General features: G+C 41.2%; 1 protein-coding gene and 1 pseudogene across 3 annotated transcripts in view; both read left to right on the plus strand.

Moving 5' to 3' along the window:
• Nucleotides 1-18,885, plus strand: part of LOC148099680 (uncharacterized) — a 103,859-nt pseudogene extending 84,974 nt beyond the window's left edge.
• slc8a2b (solute carrier family 8 member 2b) overlaps nt 1-26,130 on the plus strand; it is a 243,944-nt gene that overhangs the window by 83,656 nt on the left and 134,158 nt on the right. The gene's annotated exons all lie outside the window — the stretch shown is intronic.

Consider the following 26,130-nt stretch of genomic DNA (forward strand, 5'->3'; position numbering starts at 1 on the left):
GTGTGTCTGTTCCCGAGCTTCTTGTTTCAGCTCTGAAAAGGTGACAGCTGATGTAGACTGCGATTACCAAGGAGCGAGGTGGTGGTATTTTGGTATTTGATAAGCACACACACACAAACACATACACAATGTAATGAGGAGAGCATTAGCTGGCATGCAGGGAAGGCAGAGCCACTGTAATTATAGAGAGCGGCCAGGGACGGGAGATGGATGGCTCTCAGTGAGACACACAAACACACAATGAAGTTTGTTAGGAGAAAAAGCGCGAGAGAGGCAGCGTCACGAGAATAAAAGGGATGAGGAGAGGGAGGGAACTTTGCTCTTTTTTCCCTGAGTATCCACCATATTCATTTATTGTATGTAAGAGTGAGATTTTCTTGTCTTTTTTCAGCGTATCGGTACAATGACAGAGTAAAGAGCATGCTTTATGTTTCTGGTTAGGCACACTGTGCAGTCACGCAGCTCATTTCCTTTCTGTCACTAAGGTCTGATGTGCCAGCTGCTGGTTTGAGGCGAATTAAATAAATTACAACAAATATGATTGTCAACGATTCTTTTGGGATTCGATCCCACTTTATAGTTACGCTGTTAATGTGAGTTAAGCGAACTGATGTAAAATTCAGTCTTTACAAATTGCCCAGTGATCACATGGTGCCGAATAAACTCATCTGTCTGAACAAAAGAGAAACAGGAAATGTTTCTTTTTCTCATAGAACAGCACGAATCTTTAGAAAAGACTAAGACGACTGAAATATAGCGCTTTTATGGTTTTAACAGCTCTGTGCTGTTACAGGGGATCTGTGAAGCTCATTTCTAGCTTCATATTATTCTTGGACTGTAATCTTGGAGTAGGACAGCTTTGTATATTTTACAGTTAAAAAAAATTACAATCTAATACTGTGAAATCTTCAAGATGCAGTTTTAATCCAGCTTCCCTTTGATTATCTCTCATCAACAGAAAGTTTGAGCAGGTTGATAGCACTTCTGTGCTCACAGCCAAAGATGACTATATTAGGAACATCCTGTGTGTTGAAACAGTCTGAAGGCTGAGCCTTTGGATCATTACATTGGGCTGATTCTCTGAAATTGTGTCCTGCTTGAATAATGTCACAATCTGAAAGCAGGGACTCAAGCGCAGAACAGGTTGACGTCTCAGAGCACCGTTTATTTACACACCAGTGCGATAATATATACAGTGACGGGGAAAAATCCAGGGTTGCAAGGGATTAGGGGAAGGTGCTCTCTCTCACGCTCGCTCACGTCCTCACATCCAACTCACACACGTTCGTACAGCTGGGAGGTCACAGGTCCGGGAAGGTAAACTGGAACAAGAAAGGGAAAAATCCCTCACAAGTCACGAAGGTAGGGCGTAAAGGTACAAGACCACGGGAGCTGGGAAGAGAGACTAACGTTAGTAGCACAATCATCCTGCGATGAGAAGATCTGTGGCCCAGCCTCGAATAGTAGTCGGGAAATCAGCTGATTGCCAACAGGTGTGTGAGCCAAGGGCGGGGCCAGCAGTGAGCTCCGCCCAGGCAGAGAGGTAGGGGAGAGAGAGAAAGCAAAAACACAGTGTAGCCTTGTGAGGCCGGCTGGGCAGGCACAGGGACCATGACAAATATGAACATTTGCCACTGGAAAAGAATACGACTAAAAAGAAGGAAAATACACCAATAACTTTAAAATGTCATCATGAAATGGGCAAATATTGATGAGTAAATGCAAACTTTTACCTGTATTTACCCAAAACCCTGTTCAAAGATGACAAGTCTGTAGAACATGAGCCACAAACAGACACCAGAAGCCTTTGTTACCAAAAATCTTTCCCTTCCTCTTAAAGATTACTTTAGTGCATTTATCCAATATTAGAAATTTACATTTTATTAATGCTGTTTTAGATACGTTACCACTTATGATAGTGGCATACCCTTTATCAGTATTTCTATTAGGAACGTTTATAGTTACAGTAACTGCATAAATACACAAAGTGCTCGCGCCTCACTGAGATGGCAAAAAGACCAAAACATATTTGTTACATCTGCTGAATACTTACTGTCTCTTATACACGGTTGGTGCACGAAAATCCAGCCTCGTGTTAAGTTCAGCGAGTCAATAAATGTGCACACATAGTTCAGACACTACAAAATATGTAACACGCCGGATGTAAGAAGGCATTTGTTACGTGTGTCAGAGCAGAAAGTTGCTGAATGTCGACAGCAGGAAGATGATGGAATGGTCTCCGCCCGGTGCACCAACGTTAATAGTCTTCAAACTTTGACTCATAAGTCATCCACCGCACGGCGGAGGGAGTGACCTGGCAGCAGAGCTGGCGGAGAGGAAGAACGTCCCTTTGCATTTTCAGCTGCAGACAAAGGTGTGAAAAAAAGTGGTACATCAAAGAATATCTGGAGAAGCAAATATCTGATCCTCTTTATCCTAGTGTAGGTAAAGGCAACATACTTTAAAAGCACTATTTTAAAAAATGGTCTTAATCATTTCTGAAGCATGTCTGCAGTAGACGTTAACTCTGCTACTCTCATATTACTCTCATATTTGTGAGATACAACTTACTTACTTGTAGAGGTGGGAATCACCATACATCCCACGATATGATATTATCACAATACTTAACGCACGATACAATATTATTGCAATTTTTAAAAATATTTTGCGATATTCAGATTCTGTACATAAAGGTAAACTTTATCAATATTCATTTTCTCTAATATCAAAGTCTCACACTCAGTCTTTCTCTCATTTCAGTTTTATTGTTGACAAACTGAACGGTTTGTATTACAGTCTAGTCCAACTTAACTGAATCAACCATCTGGTACAATTATAGCTATTCTGAACTATGCAGTTTATGAAAACTATGCAGCCCCTTCAGCAACTGAAGAATTTGAAAGTAAATTAAAACAAAATATAATTTTACATTAAATAAAAAAGTTTTAAACTTCATTAAAATAAAACTTAAATTAAAATAAGTAAACTGTCATGTTTATTGCTGCCATAAAAAGTTAAACACATTTGGACAGTGAAGGAATGTCAGGATTCTTGCTCAGAAAAAGGATCAACATGCTCTGAAGTCAGAGCACAAAAACCTTTTTGTAACAAAATATCGATTTCTGCTGTCCCTGTATCCATACATTATTAGCAAACAAAATATCACCATGCTACACAGTATCCATTTTTCCCCCCACCCCTACTTACTTGGTTGTCTTTGGCAAAGACGTGCAGAAATGGCCACTCATCTTTAATACAGCATTACAATTGGAGCATCACAGAATGTTTTTTATTTCTGCAGATCTGATGACAAAGTATCAAATTACAGCATGTCCTCTGCACCCATCCTGTCACTGCTAGATATTGTTGCCCTATAGAAAGCTAATAATAATATAATAGAACACACTGTGATAAACATGAATTACAATATCTCTTTGAAATAATTTTAGTATCACATTTTTTAATATATTAAGGCAAGTTTATTTGTATAGCACAATTCAACAACAAGGTGATTCAAAGTGCTTTACAGAGACATTAGAAACAAAAACAAATAAAAAGCATGATTTAAAATTGATTAAAACAAGCAAACGAACTAACTAACAAAACAGTATATAAAATCAAAACAGATAAAATCAGTAGTTAAAATGTAAGTTTTGAAATTTAAGCTTAAAGGTGTGGATTTGGTGCTTTATTCAAATGCAGCTGAGAACAGGTGAGTCTTCAACCTGGATTTAAATAAACTGAGTGTTTCAGCTGATCGGAGGCTTTCTGGGAGTTTGTTCCAGATATAAGGAGCATGAAAGCTGAATGCAGCTTCTCCGTGTCTGGTTCTGGTTCTATTAAAGCTGTTTGCTTCAAGTTGGAACTCGCTGCATTGATACTACAAAATAAAAAATCTCAAGTTATATATTATTAACAGTGAATTCTCCATTTTAATCATGAACAGCTAGGAGTGTGTTTTGGGAGAGCTTTTTTTGTCCCTTGTTATTAATTTATTTGGCGTTATTTTGTTCCCAAAGCCTTTAAATTAACCGCGTTTCTTCTGAATATTTTTCTTCATTTTCTGATTCCTACTATTTCGATTCACATAATGTGTTTGATGTGTTATATTACTGCTATATGTATAAATATGCCTCAGAGCTAGGCTGTGTGTAGTGTTTATTGGTTAACTCTACAAAATAATAGCTGATATGTTAATACCCTTAAAAATGGTCACAGCAGCTGAGAATCAGTTTAATAAGGTTGGGTATGCACAGCTACACAGACGTCACATTCGTAAAAGAGTCGCAGAGACTGTTACTTAATCTGGATGTGTGTCCTCTGGTTGAACTGTAACATCTGCCAGAGGTTAACAGTTCAAAGAGATGATGGCCAGGGTGGGTGAAATCCTTAATGATGTTGGCAGCATGAGATGACAGTCAACTCCAGAGGATGTTGTGGCAGTCAGTGATTTTCTTCCTTATCCGCAGCCGAGCAGCCTGCATACCACACAGACATACTAGTAGCCCTGTTAGCATGTTAGCTAATGGCCACCAGTAGCTTTCCCTCTCTGTGTTGCGTCTCCTGGGCATACTCAGGAACTGAGCATGCTATTGATAATTCGAGTAGTGCTGGCTGACCACGAGAGGTCCTCAGACACAACAACCCCCGAGACCTTGAAGGCCTGCACCCTCTCCACACATCTCCCCGTGGAGAAAAGGTCCAGAACAGTGACTCATTTCCTCCTAATGTCCAGTACTGACACTGACAGTCTTTTTAATCCCATCCCTCTGGGCTGACTCATCTCCTCCTGTGATCAACCCAATGACAGTTGTGTTGTCAGTAATTTAATTATGATGTTGGACAAGTGGACCGGTATGCAGTCGAGAATGTAAAAGAAATAGAGGGTTGGACTCAGCACACAGCCTTGGGGTCCACTAGTGCTTAGTATGATGGAGGAGGAGAGGTGGGGTCTTTTTATGACTCTCAATGGGAGGTTAGTGAAGAAGTCTTTGATCCAGGGGCACATGGAGGGGTCTAAGATGTCACTGATCATGATACAGATGATTATGACACTAATTCCAGTCCTATACTCACATAGCTTTGTATTTTACGTGGTTTAGTGTGCCATGGATTACTATAGCAGTAGCATCTTCTGTGGGTCGGTTAGCTCTGTAAGCACACTATGTGGGTCAAATGTGGGACAGTGGTTGGTTTTAATGTGATGCAGGACTATTTCCTCAGAGTACTTCATGATCACTGGCACAAGTACAATGGGTCTATAATCAATTAAGTCCACAGATTGTGGCTTTTGGTGAACAGGGATTACGAGGGCTGGTTAGCGCATGTCACGGGCCTTGCTAGGATTTGACTGACCTTAGCATACACATCACATCCTGTTCCTGCAGTGTGTCTGTCTGTTTGTGTGTGTTAATGTCTTGGAGGCAGCCAAGTCGTGAAATTGGAGCGTCTATTAGCCTCAAATCAAGCAGAGAAGCTATTTGGCTCCGCCCTGTATACCACACTTTATACTCCACCCTTTATAGGTGGTTATATCCTGTGCCCCTGCCTAACCCTCATGTGTGAGGTGGTCTTCAATCCTGCTTTTGTAGGCCCTCTCTTTAGGTCAGCTCTCGGTCTGCTGTCGAGGGTTTTATCACCTAACCTAAAGACAATATTGCGGTTTTTGTGCGCTTTGCAACACAAGAACAGCACTTCCCAATCAAAAGCCTTGTATTGCTCATCCTAGCCATCTGCTGTACAAGGAGTTCCCTTTCCTTCCAAAGAGACATAAGAACACCACCACTGGTTTATCAGCAGACACTGAATCAATTCAATTCAAATCAACGTAAATTATATTCCCACAGAGAACACATAACAATAAAAACTTGAAAAACTTGACTTGAAACTTTAATTAAAATGCAATGTATATCAAAATATTATTTTACCAATCAAATTAAAGTATAAACTATGAGTCATGAGTGAAAGAATAAAAAGATCAACCTCAAACACTCAATAGTTGAAATGCTGAATGATTGAATTAAAATAAATATAAAATAAATGACCACTAATATAATTAGAAAGACACAGAAGCTTGATGATAACACTGGTATCAAAAAGTAGGTAAAAAGAGGCCATTTTTCTTAAAATAACCCAGGTGCATTCCTTATGTTTGCACGAAGAACACAAACAAAAAGCGAGCACTACTGATTGACAGGGTGCAGGATTGTTTGCATGACGTCTTTAAAGTGCAACATAAACACATAAAACATCTACTCCAGCTGCTGCTTCACCATGGACATGGAAGTTATAAAATAAACTGATTTTACAGCTCATCACCCCACCGTCAGGGGTAGAGACACATGGAAAAAGAAGAAGTCAAGCTATTTTAAAAGGATGCATTATCTCCCCAGGGGATACAGATGGTTGATTACAGTCAAGCTTCTTGGATTCATATTAGAAACCATTTCACCTTATGAGGGTCCCCGTGTGTTTTCATGCATGATGCAGTTTGGTCAGCCCACCCGAGGCAGACAGCAGCAAAGATTTTATTATCTGTTTTGGACGACACACGGCAAGTGGCATGTCAACAGTAAAATCATTCGGCCCTGCAGGGATTCAAATGTATGGGGTCAGAGTCATTGGGTAAATTCTGCTTTTCCTTCTCTTTGCTTTCAGTATTCACAGAATGATGCAAAGAGACAGAAGCTCATCAACCTGCTGAAGATGAATTGATTAATAAGGGAGATGTGAAACTGCTCTTTATGGCCAACATTAATAGTTTTTGTTGACTTGAGGTTTACAAGAGCTTCAAATAGAGGAGATACGTTAAATTTCCATGTACAACATTTGGACAGAACACTCTGGTTGGGCAGCAGGGAATTATAATTTTATACCAGAAAACATCAGAGTACTCTGAGACATGAGTTTGAAAATTTAAAGAGTCACAGTGAATGTGAGGAGTATGAAGACGACGGTGTAGCTTTGGTTCTCATGGTTCCAAATTCTTTGCACCCAAGAATATTTTTCTGTATGATTTTAGGTTTGTTGATGAAATTTTCTTTTTTGTTATTATTATTATTTGTAAGGTGGTTTTTTTTTAATATGAGACGCTAAATTTTTACAGTTGATTGTTATCTTTTGTTAGTTTCTCCATCATTGTTTCTCTAAGGCCGTCTGACCAGGAACTACATGTGCAAACCAGCTTTTAGCTACAAATGTTACACTAGATCATCCATCCATTTCCCTGTGGCTCAGTCACGCTGGAGTAAAATTGGGATAGCAGGCTCCTTGCCACTCAGAAGGAGCCTGCTATCCCAATTGATTTTTTTTGACAATGGTAAATAGTTGTGGGACCACCCTCAGGGCATTGTCCAATCCATCTCTAAAATTATTTTTAAAGACAGACACCAACACCTAGCAATTAACCTGAGTTATTCTGCAGCCGGGGACTCAACTCAGCTGGTTGCATTGTGGTTATATTCCCATTTAAAAGTAAGGTTGCTAACCAACCTAATAATCATGTCTTTGGGTTGTTGGTGGGGGGTACCGGAGCTGCAGGAACAACATGCAAACTTCACACACAAAGGTTTCAACTGGAAGAGTCCAACCAGGAATCTTGTAACTGTGAGGAGACCGTGATAACCACAGCATCTCCACTGGTATATGTGTTGTTGTTCCTGCCCAAAAGTCACAGAAAGGTTGGGAGGGAAGGCAACGATGCAGAAAATGTTAAGTTCAATCCAGGTTCCTGTACTAAGTAGCTATACAGGGAATGAACGCTAGCATTTTATACATATAATTATATATGTTACATATTTTATAATTATGTTCCCAACTCATTCTGGAAACACATCAGAAATCACAGTGTGATTAGAACAGCTGCCGGTCCAGGGTCCGGCCTTTTGTTCAGTGTCAGCTGAGTAGCAGTTAAAAGGACGATTAATGTCTCTGAAAATCAGGCTTTCCAAACAGTACTGTCATACCTTTGGATGAAACTCAAGGATGACTAAATGACAACAACAAAAGAGTTATAAAATAATGACACATGATTTCATCTCTGACAACAATGCTTACTTAACTCAACTGTGTCCTTGTGAAATCTGAGGGGAAATCAGTGAAAGCGAAGCATCTGTTTGGGCTGCACAGCTGGAGCGTGACGATGACGGTTTTTAATATGTTCAAAAAGTCTATTTTTAAACCGCTTCCATGTGTTTGTGCAGTCGCTGTGAACACGCTGAAGTTGAAGTCAGATGTTTGTCCTTGAATCTCATTGCCATCAAATCATCCGGCAGCTAATCCGTCGTGTGCTGAAGTTTGATGGCCCAGTCACTGTGTTTCAGTCTATCTGCCACACTCAAAGTGTGTTCCCTTAATAAAGTTATAATATGTGTTAAACAATGGCAGGTCATTAAAAGTCAAACAGTGATAACTGCAGCAAATTACCGAGATGCACATAAACATGAACTTGATGACGGATCCCTCCAGGTTCCTTCCATTTGTTTTCCAATTAAAAACTTTTTTCTTTCGGTTTATTCAACTGTAATGTTTATACATTGTAAACCCCCTCAAGGAACATTTAATTCATCATATTAGCGCCTATAAAACTGGCTGAGCTTAACTGCTGCCCTGATTTTAGTTATAAACCTCAGCACGGTCACCTTCTGTTTCAGCATGAACGCTTCCTCGCGTTTTCCCGCTGGCTTATGTTTGAAGCAAACATTTATCTGTTTACAGTCACTGAGAAAAGCAAATGTGTACTTATTCCGACACTGTAGCTTAACAAACAGCAGTAAACAAACTCGATTATTATTTAATCACAGAGCTTTTTGTGATTTTGTTTTTTTTCCTTTGAGTATTTTTCAATGTAAATGTTAATAAATTCCTTTCATATTTGTTAAGCTTTGCATTGTATACAATACAAATGGCCTCCCTAAGAAAATTAAAGTAGGGAGACCGGGGATAGTTGTAACATTTTTGACATTTCTGTCTGTAAATTGGAGCTCTTTTAAGGTAGTGGATTCAAAATGTAATGCAAAGTATTTACACATCTCTGCTATTAAATAGTGCAGCTATTTTCTCTGCAGCACAATTACCCATTGCATGGTATGGTCTCAAACACAAAGAGTGAAATGTTACAATTAACCCCATAGTCTGGGTTAGTTGTAACATATCCTGGGGTGAAATGTAACACAATGAAATAAGGGTACTGACAAAACATTAACATGTAATCTTTTTTATTCAACACATGAATGCACTTAGAGCCATTTATGTAGCTGTGTGTGTGTGTGTGTGTGTGTGTGTGTGTGTGTGTGTGTGTGTGTGTGTGTGTGTGTGACAGAATGCAGAAATCTAGCTTTTGAACATATGCCAACCCCCCAAAAAAGACAAATTATGGAATTTTCTGCAACTGAATATTTCATTAATTTTGGTTGGTCTTCCTTGAGTTTGGCCTCATTGGCTCAGTGGGCATTATAACCTACAACTCTTGCACCAATTTTGAACATAACAATGAAGCTGAAAAAATGTTCACCAGCATCGCAATTCCATTACTTTTTATCATGGCTTACCTTGGTGTGGTTTGCAAAGTGCTTCAGAAAGATGAGGAAATCTGTTTCTTGCAACCATCCTGATTTATTTCCACTACCAGTACTTCCTACTGGTCCATCTCTGACACAGTGGTCTGCATAATGTATGTGTGGGAACACAAACAGTGGAGGAATTGTGTTGCCTATGGCATTAACCGCATATAAAAAGGTGACCAGTGAACCTCTCTGCTGATGTCGTTGCCCCAACTTGTTTAATATAAGTTAAAGTAATAGTGTGGTAAGTTGTAACATCTGCATTATTGTTACAACTGACCCAGACTCCTGTAGCCATGAACTAGCTAACATTACAGCCAACGGCTAAAACATTAGCACTAAAGACCTACTTAGAATATATCCCCACAGACATACAAATAACATCATTTAAGTTTGATGAGTTTAAGTTTGATGAGTGACGGCCTCCAGCTCGCACTGGAGTGGTTCGCAGCCGAGTGTGAAGCAGCGGGAATGAGGATCAGCACCTCCAAATCTGAGGCCGTGGTTCTCAGCCGGAAAAGGGTGGAGTGCCCACTCCGGGTCGGGGATGAGTTCCTGCCCCAAGTGGAGGAGTTCAAGTATCTCGGGGTCTTGTTCGCGAGTGATGGGAGAAGGGAGCCGGAGATCGACAGACGGATTGGGGCTGCAGCTGCAGTAATGCAGACGCTGCACCGGTCCGTCGTGGTGAAGAGGGAGCTGAGTGTAAAAGCGAAGCTCTCAATTTACCGGTCGATCTACGTCCCTACCCTCACCTATGGCCACGAGCTGTGGGTAGTGACCGAAAGAACGAGATCGCGGATACAAGCGGCAGAAATGAGCTTCCTCCGAAGGGTGGCTGGCCTCTCCCTTAGAGATAGGGTGAGAAGTTCGGCCATCCGGGAGGGGCTCAGAGTAGAGCCGCTGCTGCTCCACATCGAAAGGAGGCAGCTGAGGTGGTTCGGGCATCTGACAAGGATGCCTCCTGGGCGCCTCCTGGGTGAGGTGTTCCAGGCATGTCCCACCGGGAGGAGGCCCCGGGGCAGACCCAGGACACGCTGGAGAGATTATATCTCTCGGCTGGCCTGGGAACGCCTTGGTGTTCCCAGGTGGGAGAGGGAGGTCTGGGCCTCTTTGCTTAGGCTGCTGCCCCCGCGACCCGGTCTTGGATAAAGCGGATGAAGATGGATGGATGGATGGATGAGTTTAACTGCAAAGCAGATAATGCTATTAGAAATTGAAATAAAGTAGAAAAACTTACTTTTTGGCATCCAAATTACTTTTTTTGTGTTAAATTGTCTGTGTTTGACAAAATGTGCTGATTTTCCACATGTGATAGCAGAACTGAATTGGGCATGCACAGGATGAGTCACATCATTTGAAACTTAGCCCTGATTGGAGAAATTGGAAGTGTTACAACTATCCCCGGTCTCCCTACATGTGGCACGTCGTGGCTTCCACTGTTAAAACAAATGCGGTAACAGATATGGAAACAAGAATGTAATCACGCCTGCAAAATCCAAAACTGTTTGTTTCTATTTGCTGTATCCACATGTGCAGTAGGTTATGTTCCTGTACATTAACAATGGGTTTAAATGTCTTTTTTAGTAAAAGGTAAATTACATTTTTATTTCCCTTCATAGGTCTTGTGTGCATCAGAGTTTGTTTACCTATCTACGAGATCTTGTTCATGCAAGTAGCACAGCAGTCGACCTTTATTGTTTAATATTTAAATAGTTTTCTAGTATCAGGTTTTCAGTTTTAGGAAATAGTAATATAAGATGTGTGATTTGCATTTTGCAGCCCTCATCCTGGTTTTTACATTATAACATTAATTACACCATTATAACACACCAATTACACTCAACTGATATTTTCCTATTATTATGAAGTTCCTACAATAATTCAGTATATTATAACTTATGCACAGATATTATCATTTTGTTGTTAAAAGGTTATCATTTTCAACCCAAATATTACTGTACTGTTACTAATTATTAATTATTGTTGATACAAAATCATTAAAAGATATTACTTTACTGTGGTAATCAAGTGGTAATTACATGCTGTTTCTTCATTGTTACCTTCATTACCACATTATTTCTGAGCTATAATAGAAGGTGGTGCCAGAAAATGAAGGTGTTGATAGAAGCTGTGGGGCAAAATGTTTCTTGGTTGTGTTATCAAAGCTGCAGAAGAGCTGGGAAGATGTGAGCCCACAGAGGGAGGGGACGCTCTGGGCGTGTAAGTAAAATGGTTATTTTTAGTTTTGTCCTATATTTTTCTCTGGAGTTGATTTCATGTTTACAGTTGTAAGAAGATTTTACTGAACACAAGATAGAAGAGGAGGAGCTGAAGGGAAAGCAAAGCAAAAGAGATTTTAAATTAATTGGACAACATTCCAGGTATAAACGAGCCTTACTGAACAAAGCCACTGATTCATTGACTAGTAACAGCGATTCACAAAGATCACTTTGAAAAACTCTATCAAGAGTTCATTAACGTCACAGAAAACACCTCCTCTGTATAATTCCATCCATCCATCCATTCGATTATACTTATCCGTGTCAGTGTCGGGGTGTGGGGCTACACCAGGGGTGGGCATCTCCAGGCCTCGAGGGCCGGTGTCCCTGCAGGTTTTAGATGTGTCCTTGATCGAACACAGCTGATTTAAAGGCTAAATTAGCTCCTCAACATGTCCTGAAGTTCTCCAGAGGCCTGGTAATGAACTAATCATGTGATTCAGGTGTGTTGACCCAAGGTGAGATCTAAAACCTGCAGGACACCGGCCCTCGAGGCCTGGAATTGCCCACCCCTGGGCTACACCCTGGGCAGGTCTCAGGTCTGTTGCAGGGCCCTCTGTATGCATACCTTTGGATAATCTCAGTGTGCTCCGAAGCAACTGAGAAGGATGATTATCACTTCGAATTTGTCTTTTATAACATTTTTAATACAACCTGATGTTCACGTGTTACATATTCCAGCTATGTGAAGCAGGAAACTCGTGTTCCCGTGAATACAGCTGAGCAGCTTGCTGTTAACACCACACAGACAGGCATTAACAGGATGATTGTCAAACTGCAGGAAGTCACAGCAAATGTGACACGAAAGAGCAGGTAGAAAAATATTAAATGAAGCTAATTTTATTTTGGTTAAATGAATCAACTTTGCTCGACTCTGTTGGGTTGACATTAAGATTCTGTCCACATGCACGCAGGTAGTTTGGTAATTGTCATTTCCCCATTTTGGCTTTTCAGCCGCACATTGTGGAGTGGCTGCAGTTGTGGTTCGATCCCTGGCTACTCCATGCCACGAGATAGCCTTGGGCTAGAAACTCGACCCCAAGTTGCTCTCTTCTTCTACTCAAGTAGAGTCGAAAAGTGCCATATGAACCAGTCCATAAGAACTCATTACATAAGTGGCATTTTAAATCAGGAAGGCAAAGATTCAGTGTTTTAAAGATGTGCCTGTTTTATCTCCCTTTTTTTAATCTCAGATGCCAGTGCCTACGTCAGTGTTTGTAGGCTCTCAGCAGACGAACGCATGAGAAGGCGAAATTTGATTAGGAAATGCCCAGCAGCTGTGCCGGTCAGCTGCTGCTGCTCGCTGAGCCAGTCGACTCCATGTTTCTCCCTGCAGCTGAGAACAACCTCACTCGCTTCTGCATCCATGCAGTTCTTTAGCAACTCTACCTTAATGTTACAGGTTGCTCAGATAGGCTTTGTGTTTGCAGCTGCTAATTAAAGCTTGATGAGCTGCAGGGGACTTGTGAGCGGTGCAATAATGAGCATGCAGAGGTTTGTTGGTCTGTATGTCTGTAAATATTTTTGTAGTCCTGTCTATCGTGGTTTGCATATGTGCTGCATGCTTGCACAACAGCTTGGATATGAAATTGTTACTTCATTCACTGGTTTTAGAATTTGGATCCATGTTAGTGCCTCGCTGCTGCCATGTTTGTGTTTTAAAGCCAGACATGAGCATATTTAGACAAGAGGGTGTTGACTCAGCTAATGCCTTTTAGCTTTGTTAGCAAGGCACATCCATGACCTTTAACCCTTTAAAGCCGGTCAGAGCAGCACGCTCTGTTTTGCGTAACTATTTTTAAATCCCGGTAGCTCTGCAACCACGTGAGCTAGCGCAATAATTTTTTTTGCATATGAAACCAGAGGAGTTGTACTTACATCTTATGCCATCAGCTTGTCCTCGGTCACAGTTTCCTTCCACATAAAGTTTTGCAAAAACTGCATAAAAAGCACTTGCAGCAACAAAAACATAATATTCCAGAAACACGCTTTGCCGATCCGATCAGCTGTTTGTAACACTTCCTACGTTGGAATAGACGTCAGCGCGAACTTTTGCATGTCCGCCATGACCTGCCCGAAACCGGAAGTGATGTCATTTTCGCGGAACTGTAGTTTTTTTTACCATATAGCCTCATGAGCCTATACTGGTGTTTTTAAAAGTTATCTTTGACTTTCTGACTTTCTGTGTGGTTTCTGGGATGCTTAGGACTCATATTGCACTGCTGGAAATAGTTTATTTTGATGCATATGCTGCTTTTTTGCAAATTTGCATTATAATATTTATTTTCGTTTTTCCTGCAGTGTATAGAAATTGGTGTATTTCAAAAATAAAACTATGAAGACACTCAAAATAAATTTCCTGTGGTGGGAAACTATTTTGTGCAACTTTTTTGTATTTACAGTTTTGAGGGATAAGCCTCTTAAATTTCTCTAACTAGAAATATATGTTAAAAAAGCAAAAACGATTTTACATTTTTTTGTAGTTTATTGCACTTTTTTGCAATTTATGTAATTACTATGCACTAATGCAGACATATTATTAAAATCTGGGCTATAATGGTTGTATTGATGTATAGCAACTTGAAATGCTCCCAAAAATGGCTCCACAGCATGTAAACATATAATATAAGCTCTGGCGGACTTGGTTCTATGGTAGGTCTTAAAGGGTTAATACAACACAACATAAAACCTAAGGTTTTTAAGTGAAGTCAAAGTCATGTGTTATAACATTTAGCTTTCTTGCTTTCATAGTTATAAATCTCTTGAGGAAATTAAAGGTTAATGGCTGTTTGTGCAAAACGTGACCTTTATTTGCAGGCCTATAATAGTATTGCATAGAGTAATGAATGACCTATACTACTTGTAAGTGCAACTTACTTTTAGAGCATAAACGCTACCCCGTATACCTGCACATGGACTCTCAGTACCATAAATCAAGTCAGTGAGTTAAAGATCACTTTGGGCACGTATGGAGTGAAAGTAAATGTCTCGTCTCTTGTAAAGGAAGCACTCAAAATGTGCGGCTATCCTAAATTGGCGTTCTTAAAGTCACCAAAGAGGCACAGAAAAGAAGATCAGACACCAGCGAGGGAGGATAAGAAGGACAGACGCAACAACATTGTCATCCCCTATGTAGCCGGTGTATCAGAGAAACTCAGGAGAGTTTTCTCCAAGCATGACATCCCGGTGTACTTCAGACCCAGCAACACACTCAGACAAAAACTGGTTCACCCGAAAGACAAAACGCCAAAACACAGACTTAACAATGTGGTGTTTGCTGTACAGCAGCGAGGAATGCCCAGACCTCTACATTGGAGAGACCAAACAGCCACTTCACAAGCGCATGGCACAACACAGAAGAACCACCTCCACAGGACAAGACTCAGCTGTCCATCTGCATCTAAAGGTCAAAGGTCACTCTTTCGAGGATGCCAATGTTCACATTTTGGACAGAGAGGACAGATGGTTTGAAAGAGGAGTGAAAGAAGCATCTATGTCCACTGTGAGCGACCATCTTTGAACAGAGGCGGTGGTTTACGACACCAACTCTCTGCCATCTATAATCCAGTTTTGAGATCCCTCCCCAGACGCCTTAACGCCCACTCACATCCTGGGCCATCTGACCTCAGGAAATCACATGATAAGGTGGGGCCAGGTTTCACAATGAGCTCACCTGAAACTCTGGCTGATTGGGACCCACACCCAGTTTCACACCTTGGCTCAGGTGATTAGAGGATCATCAGGGGGTCCTTTTGTCCCTCTGTGGGGGGAAACTCCCACTAGGTTTATATCTGGGACTCTCCACCATTTGACCTTAGAACTGAAGAAGCTTCTCGGATGAGAGGTGAAACGTCTTCAAGCAACTTAAAGAAGTCCAGACGCTTTTCTTTGCAAGCTCCTTTGACTACGATGACCTGGATGACTGAGAACCTTCACAGACATAGATGTCTTGTAATAATTTGCCCAGTTTGTGTTGACAAGAGATCCACCCAGTATTTGCAAGCAGCTGCTCACTGCAGTCTCCAGACTGAGTGCAACATATTCAGTTAATAAATCCTATACGGTAAGGGAGTGTATCCTTTTTGCTAAGAAGCCTGCTTACCACAAGCCTCCTGTTCTGTCTCCTTGTAATCACTTGATTTCTCAAAATACATCTACAGAAGTATAAGTGCAAAGATCAATCCCACAAAACAAGAAAAATCAATATCAAACCCTTAAAAAAAAGATTGCAACTGATCAGAAAAACTTTTCTTCTCAAATCTCCAGTTTCTTACTTGACCTCAGGGTGAAATAAAACGTTCTCCCCAAGAGGGACAATGGACCCCTATTGATCCTCTACCTAATCACACAAGCCAAGGTGTGTAGGTGTAGGTCACAATCAGCCAAGGTTTCGGGTGAGCTCTTCTCTGTCCAACATGTGAACATTGGCATCCTTGAAAGAGTGACCTTTGACCTTTAGATGCAGATGGACAGCTGAGTCTTGTCCTGTGGAGGTGGCTCTTCTATGTTGTGCCATGCGCTTGTGAAGTGGCTGTTTGGTCTCTCCGATGTAGAGGTCTGAGCATTCCTCGCTGCTGTACAGCAAACACCACATTGTTAAGTCTGTGTTTTGGAGTTTTGTCTTTCGGATGAACCAGTTTGTGTCTGAGTGTGTTGCTGGGTCTGAAGTACACTGGGATGTCGTACTGGGAGAAAACCCTCCTGAGTTTCTCTGATACACCGGCTACATAGGGGATGACAATGTTGTTGTGTTTGTCTTTCTGATCCTCCCTAGTTGGTGTCGGATCTTCTTTTCTGTGCATCTTTGCTGACTTGATGAACGCCCAATTAGGATAACTGCATGTTTTAAGGGCTTTCTTTACACGTGTGTTCCCTCTTTTTCCTCTTCTGGCTTAGAGGGAACATTTTCTGCCCGGTGTTGTAGGGTCCTGATTGCTCCCAGTTAAAGAAGTCCAGACGCTTTTCTTTCCAAGCTCCTTAGAATACGACGACCTGGATGACTGAGAGCCTTCACAGACAAAAGGTTCAGTGCTTCACTTGTATTTTATTTTACATTGGTACATTTAACATTATGGCCAAATACTTAATCCTGGCTGTCTGCAGTAAACAACATAACATTTCTGACTTTACATTCTGTAGTTTCATTTAATTTTGTGACCTTAAATGTGAAGGAGCCTCTTAGAGATGGTGAGATTGTTGCAAGTAAAAACATTGAAGAGCCACAGCAGAAAAACGATCCTTTCACAAAAAATGCAGCAAATTTTTTTTTTTCTTTTATAGAGAAATTGAGTTTAAATGCTCACCCACCTACACCCTGATCAATGGCCTGAATCATTTCCTGAATTGCCTTTTATTTTTACACCTATTGGAAATTCAAGTGTTGTTCCCTGTAACAGGATGGGGCTTACACGATGATACTTGAACACTCAATAGGAAACACTTCATTTTCTCTGATTATAGCTGTTAGCGAGATATGAAATGAAATCCTTTGGTGGGATGTAGCTCAGTAGTCGAGGGACCAGCCGGGCATTATTACACCTCCCGTTCTCCTGCACCACAGCAGCCTGTGTGGTTTTCACCTAATGCAGTGTGTGTTCATATGGAGTTCATGTGAAATGAACTGACGTGGTCACAAACCTATATGTTGCTGGGAACACATTTTCTTTCCCACCAGCCTGTTTTCAAAGGGATTTCCAGTAAAGTTGGTTTTACTGTACGTCATATTCCCAACAGAATATGCAGTATAAGGTTCCCACTCAGCTTTGTCATCCTAATCCATGTTCATAGTGCTGGAAGTCTTTTCCAGGAAGTGATGAGAGAAAATGGTTCAGTAGAATTTGTTTTATCACACATTATGATTCAAGTTACTTGGGAAATGTAGTACAATGTGTGTCTTATACCAGCGGTCCCCAACCTTTTTCGCGTCTTGGACCAGTTTATGCCCGACAATATTTTCACAGACCAGCCTTTAAGGCGTCACGGGTAAATACAACAAAATAAAACCAGTACCGGTACCAAAAAACGAAGATTTATTCATAACACATGGGAAAAGACCCAGGGAAACAGAGTTAATGATAAAAATGATTAAAAAAAAATAATGCTAAAAACCGATAAAAACCCTAAAAACCATGAATTTCATGCCCGAGCCTCAACTCTCGCGGCCCGGTACCAAACGACTCACGGACCGGTACTTGTCCGTGGCCCAGGGCTTGGGGACCGCTGTCTCATACCACAAGCAGATTTCTCTGCAGGAATCTTTCACCCATAAAACCATCTTTTCTTTTTTAAGTGATACCACTATAAACTGAAAGTATTTACATATTCCAAGTAAGATTAATGTCACACACACATTCTGTAATAATTCAAGTGAGCAGACAACCCAAATAATAGACTCAAATAACAATCCAAGATTCGAAACTTCAATGGCTGACGTCATACAGGAGTGTTCAGTCATGTGGCCATGAATTTAGAACTGAAGCAGACAATGGGTAAAAACTTAGACAATGCAAAAGTCATACATGATGAAAAATACAAGAAAAATGTTACAATACCACAAAGTCGAGAAATAACAGGAGCACAAGAAACCACCGACAACTTGGACAAACACAACAACATGACAAGTGAAATGGAGAAAAAGAGGATTATCAGTATTGTTGTAAGAGAGTAATTAGGAACAGGCAGTGCAGACAACAGCAGGAAAAAGAACAAAGGGGAGGGCGGAGGTAAAATCAACCAGGATGCAAGAAAACCAAGAATTACCAAATTAGGCACCAAGTGACAGAAGCCCAAACTCCCACAGGTCACGACTTCTCCAGCATTTATTGCTCCCTATGAATGTTTGGCCTCAGGGTTATATTATCTTCTATTCAGCAGCTTTCTGTCATTTATTATACATTATCTGTTTGAGGTGTGATGAAAAGGACTCTGCCTTTGAATTAAATTTGATTACTATCTCCTCAAACTAGACTCCCTGTGCAGAAATCGACCTCTCCCACTCCCACACCTTAGGCGTCCTGTTCTTTAAGAACATCAAGGACCATTGACCATTTTAAAATCATTGGAACTCCTCCACTGTGCCAAAAATGCATCTTTTCATCATCTTTTCGTCATCTTGAATTGACTTTTCGGAAAGAAAAGGAAGCCAAACACAGACATATCAAATAGGACAGATAAAGAGTACCAGTGGTTTTCAACAAGCAGACACGTTGTGATGGAGCACCCATTGCGCCACTGGATTGCTCTTTTCTTCCTTAAATGCTTTGAGGATGTTATGGTTGAAGTTTACATTGACAGGGAGACTGGGAAAGACTCTCAGCCTCTTGAAGGACAAAGAAAAAGACCAGCATGGTCCCAGCCATAGTTCTGACTGCTGAAGGATGCTTTTTGGCCAACTCTCTCACCAGCAGTCATTCTCGGCATGAAGGTTGGCTCCTCCCAGATCTGTTGACACAGACTGATGGTCCTTGTTGTAGGAACATGCCTTTCATAACAGGGACAGAATCAGCTCACATGTCTTGTAAATGTCAGTTGTTGCACATATCTTCAGGCGTGTAACAGTAGTAGACGAATGATCTATGTCAGTGCTTTAAGTGCTGATGTTGTTTTATTATTACATCAGTGTGCACTATCATGAGGTCCAAACATTCCTCGAGTAATGTACATGTATGCCTTTCAGATTAGGAACGAACAGCAGAGGAAATTACCCAAAGACCGCACAGATCAATAATGAGAACACAGTTTAAGTCATGCAGATGAATAATGTTCATTATTGCAATTTTCTTTTCTCTTGCTCGGCTGCTTCTTGTTCCTGTTTTATAGTGAAAGTGGCGTGATTAGAGAAATGTGGGGGGGTAATTTGAAAAACCTGCTTCGCTGTGTGACGAGTAAATCTTGTCTGAATACGATATTGGCATGAAATCTGCAGGATGAGACGAGACTCGTTCTGATATGGTTCAGCATGCTTTCTACATGGTTTTGCAATTGTTTTGGTACATCAGGTAAGTCACTGCTGTGGCTTTACGCCTCAGTTCAGCTGGTATTACATTTACCCCAGTGTCAAACTGTGCAGTGCTCAGAGAAATTGCAAGAAACCCCAAGAGCTGCATCTAAGACTCTCCAGTTTTGTTAAATGTTAAACTTCATAACAGTACAATTAGAAAAAGTGTGTCTCATTTGAAAGGATTTCCAGGAGAAAGTCTCTTCTCTCTACAAAGAACATGGCAGCAGGTTTGCAAAGCTGCATTTAAACAAACAACAAGGCTTCTGCACAGACAAGACCCGGGCGGGGATGTTGGGCAGTGCACAACACCGCATTTGGTGGAAATCAAAAACAGCATACACAAACACTTTACACTAACTGTCCAACATGGGAGTGGAAAGGTTGGGATTTGGTATAACTTTCAGGTTATTGGAGCTAAAGGTGGTTCTACAAGCTACTGAATCATGAGGTTTACTTAGTTTTTCACAGGACTGAGCCCAGAGTCCTGTTTGTACGTGTGTGGCTCTGTTCTGAAAATACATCTAGAAATAATTCTTTTCATTCTAAAAATATCACCTGGTGTGACTGAAGTGATTGTTAATCAGAGGGGGATACATGTAAAGATGACAGAAGGAAAATGTCTGATGTAGATGAGTTGTGTCCAGTACAACTGTAACTATTCGTATGTGAGTTTAAAATAGATCCGGTAATACGATAGAGCAGGGGTATCGAACTCCAGTCCTTTTTCATGCGCCCCTGTTGCAACACACCTTAATAGTAAAAAATTAAAGAAGAAAAAAATTAAGACGGACTTTTGCGAGATCTCGCAAAACAAACTCAGGATCTCGCAAAACTTTTGCGAGATCTCGCAAACGTTGAATTCCAACAATGGCGGCAGCTACTTAGTTGTAATATTACTCTTACTCTCACAAAATACACTTTTAAGATATTTTGAGGCGTGAATGTAGTTGTGTAAACGTCAGATACCTGCTCGGTTTACAAGACATCACATATTTGCAAAAGTGCTCCGACGTTTTCGGAGATCTGACACCCACCATCTCGAAGCTAACGGGAGGTCAAGACCTACTACAGCCGGGAGGAACACTGCTTTCCCTGCACATCGTGCCTCGACCTCCCGGTCGGCTTCGAGCTGGCGGCCTCCGAAGAATGCGGCTAAAACTTTTGCGAGATCTCGCAAAAGTTCGTCTTAATTTTTTTTCTCCCATGTCCCCTGCGGGGCTCCGTATAATACAATTAGTAGGTCATTAGCAAGGTTCTATAGATTTGACTGCTGAGGTGGCAATTCATCCATTTGATTCATGCTACAGCAGCTCATGAGTGAATGAACATGGTGCAATAAAAGTACTTTTAGAAGTATTTTTCCAAACACTTAGATTTACCTAAAGCTACTTCAGTAGGGTCAGGTGTTGTCATCTCAGCATGCAGTTCTGCAGAGGCTTGCTAATGACCTACTAATTTTATTCAGGTGTGTTGCAACAGGGACACATGGAAAAGTTTCAGGACACCGACCCTCGAGGACTGGAGTTCGAGAGCCTGCAATACAGACTCGTTCAGCTGTACAAGCGGTGACAAAAGTTAACAAGGACATTTATGCACAGCACAATATCAGACCTCTTTTATTAAAATAACATTACCGTGCATGTTCTTTTATTCATGCCAGAAGTCATGACCGTGGTTTATTGTATTTGTGACACGTGACATAAATATCAGGCTATCAAACTCCATTCCAAAAACACTTTAAAGCGACTGTATTTTTGTCTTGAATCAGTTTGGGTGAATGGACTGATTCTTATATAGCGCTTTTCTACTCTCCCGGAGTCCTCAAAGCGCTCTATACAACATGCCTCATTCACCCAATCACACCCATTCTCACAAGCACTTTATCTATACTTAGTGCTTTCTAACGACATTCATACACATTCATACTCCGATGGATGCATCGGAGAGCAAGTTGGGGTTAGTATCTTGCCCAAGGATACTTGACATGCAGACTGGAGGAGCCAGGGATCGAACCACCAACCTTCCGATCAGTAGGTGACCTGCTCTACCTCCTGAGCTACAGCCACCCCAGGTGATTCATCGAGTGGTTTTAAAATCACCTCAGTCTCCTGAGTAAAAGTCCAAGATTTGATTTACACCACCACCACCACACCAGCCTCCTCCCAGTGCAGACTGTGAGCTTTAAACTACGACCCACTGCTGCTAACTGAGAACAGAAATGGGACTTTAATTGTAAGAGTAATGGAGAGCATTTGTTGTTTAGGGAACAATAAATCCCTCTGATTAGATCAGGGATAACTTTGTATGGTGATGTAGAAACTAAAGATGCAAAACATTTCTACTGATTCCAGTAGCTTCTATCTCACCTCAGAGGGACTGCAGGAAGTCTGTTATTAGGTCAGCCTGAGATGCTGTTGCTGCATCTGTATACCACTTTGTAAACACAAGAAAATCACATTTTATTAATGTACACTTTACCAACAATGAATCCATGCAGTCACCTGTTAGAGCCAGTCTGACATCCCCCTTGAGGTCTAACTAAAAACAGCACATTCACATTAGCATAAATCAGGAGACTTAACATGTTTCTGTTGAGAAGAAGGGCGAGATGTGATATTTTGTTGAGCGAGCGAGAGAAGCGATGGATTACAGGATCAGAGCTCAAGGAGCTTTTTGTTCTTTCATAATCCAAACTGTTGTCATACTGTACTGATCTGGCTCAAAGCTGTACTTATTCTGAGCCTTTCCTCGCCTTTTTAACATTTAACCTTTTTGTTTTACATAATCCCTGTGTTCTGATTGCCTAATGTGAGAGCCACCGTTTGGTTTCCTCCAGAAAATTGTTGTCAACAGGAATATATTAAACAAGCGAAACCTCGCATAAATATCCTAATTCCATCATTCAGTATTATTTCAGTAGCTATAAAGTCACTTCATCTTGAACTTTATTGAATTCCATTTGCATTTGTCTTTGCAAACTGCTGGAATTATAACGGGATAAGGGACAGATGTGTGGTTTTATTCAGTTTGTCTTTTTTCCATCTTTATTTCTGCTGCTAGTAGCATTTATAATGATTGTACTACACCACAGTGGTATTTTAGGGGCTCTAGTCTGAGAATATGAACTGCAGCGAATCATCAGCCCTTTTCATCTTCCTCTCTTGCACTCCCAGTTTTACGATGTTTTCCTCTGCTTTTCCTGGTGAGAATGAAAGTGCTGATGTAACAAATCTGCCCAGCAAACCAGCTCCTGCTAAATCCCTTTTCTCTCTTCCACAACAATCCTGATCTTTCCACATCCTCAGCAGCTTTCCTTCAGATTTCCCAAGCTGTCACTTCCTTTTATCACCTCTAGCAAAAAACGAATCCCGTAGTCTCATCGGAGATCATTAATGAACGCAAAGTTCATTAATGATCAACTTGCAGGTTACCCGGTCACACCATGTTTCTTTTTTCTTTGTACTGCAACAATTTCCTCTAAAACCTCTTTTTTTTCTAAATTTGTGTAATGATTGCTTGTTAACTTCAAGCTTTTTAATTCCATTTAATCACACACAGATGCTCTAATCAGCTGATCATTTTTCCCTCTCTCAGAAGTTTTTCCTTCCACAATACAGCAATGAGATACAACGTATAATACACAGAAAACAACTGATATAGTGTCATAGTGCTGTCGTATCTTAGAGGGGAAGCAAACACGCCGGTACACACGTCTGAAACACTCCTTTGCAGGAACCCATATGGAAAAGATATATATAAATCTTCTAAAGTTTGTATCTGTCTTGTATGAAACTTGTATGAAAAGCACACAAGAGTGAAAACATATAAGATCCCTTGAAAAATTATATAATGAAACTTGTATGTTTTGGATACTTACTAAAAAAATATATGAAAGTAATGAGAAAGTGGCCACTTTCATGAGTAAATCATATATGTTTTTACTATTTCTTTTCCATATGGGAATAAACAGTCTGACAGAGATTTGCAGACTCAATATTTGCCAAAAATTATTGTCTGAAGGCCAAAAAAATGCCGAAAAGATTTATTTTCATTACTAACATACTGGTCCACCTGGCCATTTAAAATAAACCCACTTTTGCACTGGCTCCACGTTTCAAACTCAAAAGCGACCTCCATCATTTTAGTATTTTAGCATTTTAGTATGTACAACTAGAGGATTTGTTGCTGTTGCTTGTTCTGGGGTGTGTTTGATTTGTGCACCTAATGAAGTCAGTGTCAGAATTGTCAGCTGGAAGTGTTGAAGTTAACATTTTCAACTGTTTTTTTTTTTACGAGGTGTGACTCGAATCTCACGTTCTGCTGTCACAGGAGGAATTACATCTATTAATCTGCCTAAACTGTCACGCCTGACACTGTTCCGTGCACACCGCACTACTTCCAGTATATTAAATCATTAACATGAAGCAGGAGGAGGAGCAGTGACTCTTAACAGCTTCTCACTTTAGCCAGCTACTTTCACATCAGTGTGGCACATCATGCAGCTCTGCTGAGTTTTCTGTCATCCTGTCAACCAATCACACTTCTTTGATTCAAACAAAGACGTTTGCAGCGTTTAAAAAACACACAAAGTTATTTGCACAACTCAGTACATTTTTCTTCCATGTGCCTCTGTCGCCATGGGTCATCATTGTACCCACCATTAAATGGTAAATGGCCTGTATTTGTATAGCGCTTTTCTAGTCCCTAAGGACCCCAAAGCACTTCACACTACATCCAGTCATCCACACATCCACACACTGGTGATGGCAGCTACATTGTAGCCACAGCCACCCTGGGGCGCACTGACAGAGGCGAGGCTGCCGGACACTGGCGCCACCGGGCCCTCTGACCACCACCAGTAGGCAACGGGTGAAGTGTCTTGCCCAAGGACACAACGACCGAGACTGTCCAAGCCGGGGCTCGAACCGGCAACCTTCCGATTACAACGATCGCCCGCTCAGACAGTCAATAAAAACTCATCCTCCACCTTGTGTCTAATCCCTTTTAAATGAGACATTTCCTCCTCTCAGTCACGACCCCGGGCCCTGACTGAAGCCCTAAAAAGCCCCACGTCCTGCACCCAAATTATAGTTTTCTAAATTATGTTTCAGATATTAAAAAAGACTTCTTTGACTTCTTTTTAGTGGAGTTGAAGACTTCACTGTTAGAGTAATGCCTGACTGTTAATGTGTACACCCTACCAAGGCTAAAGCAGTCAAATGCAAGAGTTCTGCAGTCTTCCTGTTACGTGTAGGCTGTAAAACTTAAAGGCTTGATCGTTTTACAGCTTTGGTTTGTGGTGCTTGTCAACATTGCAGAGTCACACAGAGTTGGTTCATCGATTGCAGGTTAAAGGATCCAGACGCTCAGGAGGCAGAGTCCTAGATCATGCATAAGAGATACAGATATCAGCCCGCTGTGATCGGTTCTGGACCCTTTATAGTCAAGGGTAGGGATGGGTATCGTTTAGGTTTTATCCGATACCGGTGCCGTGCCGGTGCTAGAACCGGTGCTTAAAGAATGGAGAACACAAACTTTGTCCAAAAACCTCTCATGTTCAGCTGTTTTTTTGTAAAAAGATAACAATGTTAGCCTTTTCTGCAGCTATGGGGCATATATGGTATCACTCTTGGCTGGAAGCAGCTTAAAGAATGGAAAAAACACAAACTTTGTCCAAAAACCTCTCATGTTTAACTGTTTTCCACTTTTTCTTTGGTCATTTTAGCCTTTTTGTCCAGGGTGAAGGGAGTATCTGCCATCAAACAAGAAGACAGCCGCATGTAGCTATGATGGTGTTTGCTAGTTCACCTTACATGCATTAATGTAATAACGTGGTTAGCCTACTCAACGTAAATTACACACGAACAACATTAAGCTACTCACGCAGGGAAGAACGGCTGCTGCTGCATCATCATCATCATCATTTCTGCTACACTGGCAGGGCTAGGGGCCAGGACTCTCCTCTTCGGGTTTTTGGGGGATGTTGCTAACTCCGGGTCCGATAACAGGCACCACACCCGCAGTAGATGTGCTCGGTGTGAGGTCTCGCAGCAAGCTATCAAATACGGCGCATTTCTCGGCTTTTAAAAAAACGCTATGCGTCGCCAGGTGTTTCATCAGATTTGAGGTGTTACCTCCTTTGACAGTATCACAGTATCAGCTTAAAGCACTTGTTGCAGCTGCTGAGTTTGCATCTTTTGCTGTGAAGTACAGCCAGACTTTGACCGCTTCGCCTTGGGCATTTTAATCTGTAGCTCTGCTCTAAAAGAACGTACGTACCTGGACCCGC

The sequence above is a fragment of the Neolamprologus brichardi genome, chromosome 14 (genome assembly GCF_056152115.1).
Source record: "Neolamprologus brichardi isolate AB-2024 chromosome 14, ASM5615211v1, whole genome shotgun sequence".
Classification (NCBI taxonomy): Eukaryota; Metazoa; Chordata; class Actinopteri; order Cichliformes; family Cichlidae; genus Neolamprologus; species Neolamprologus brichardi.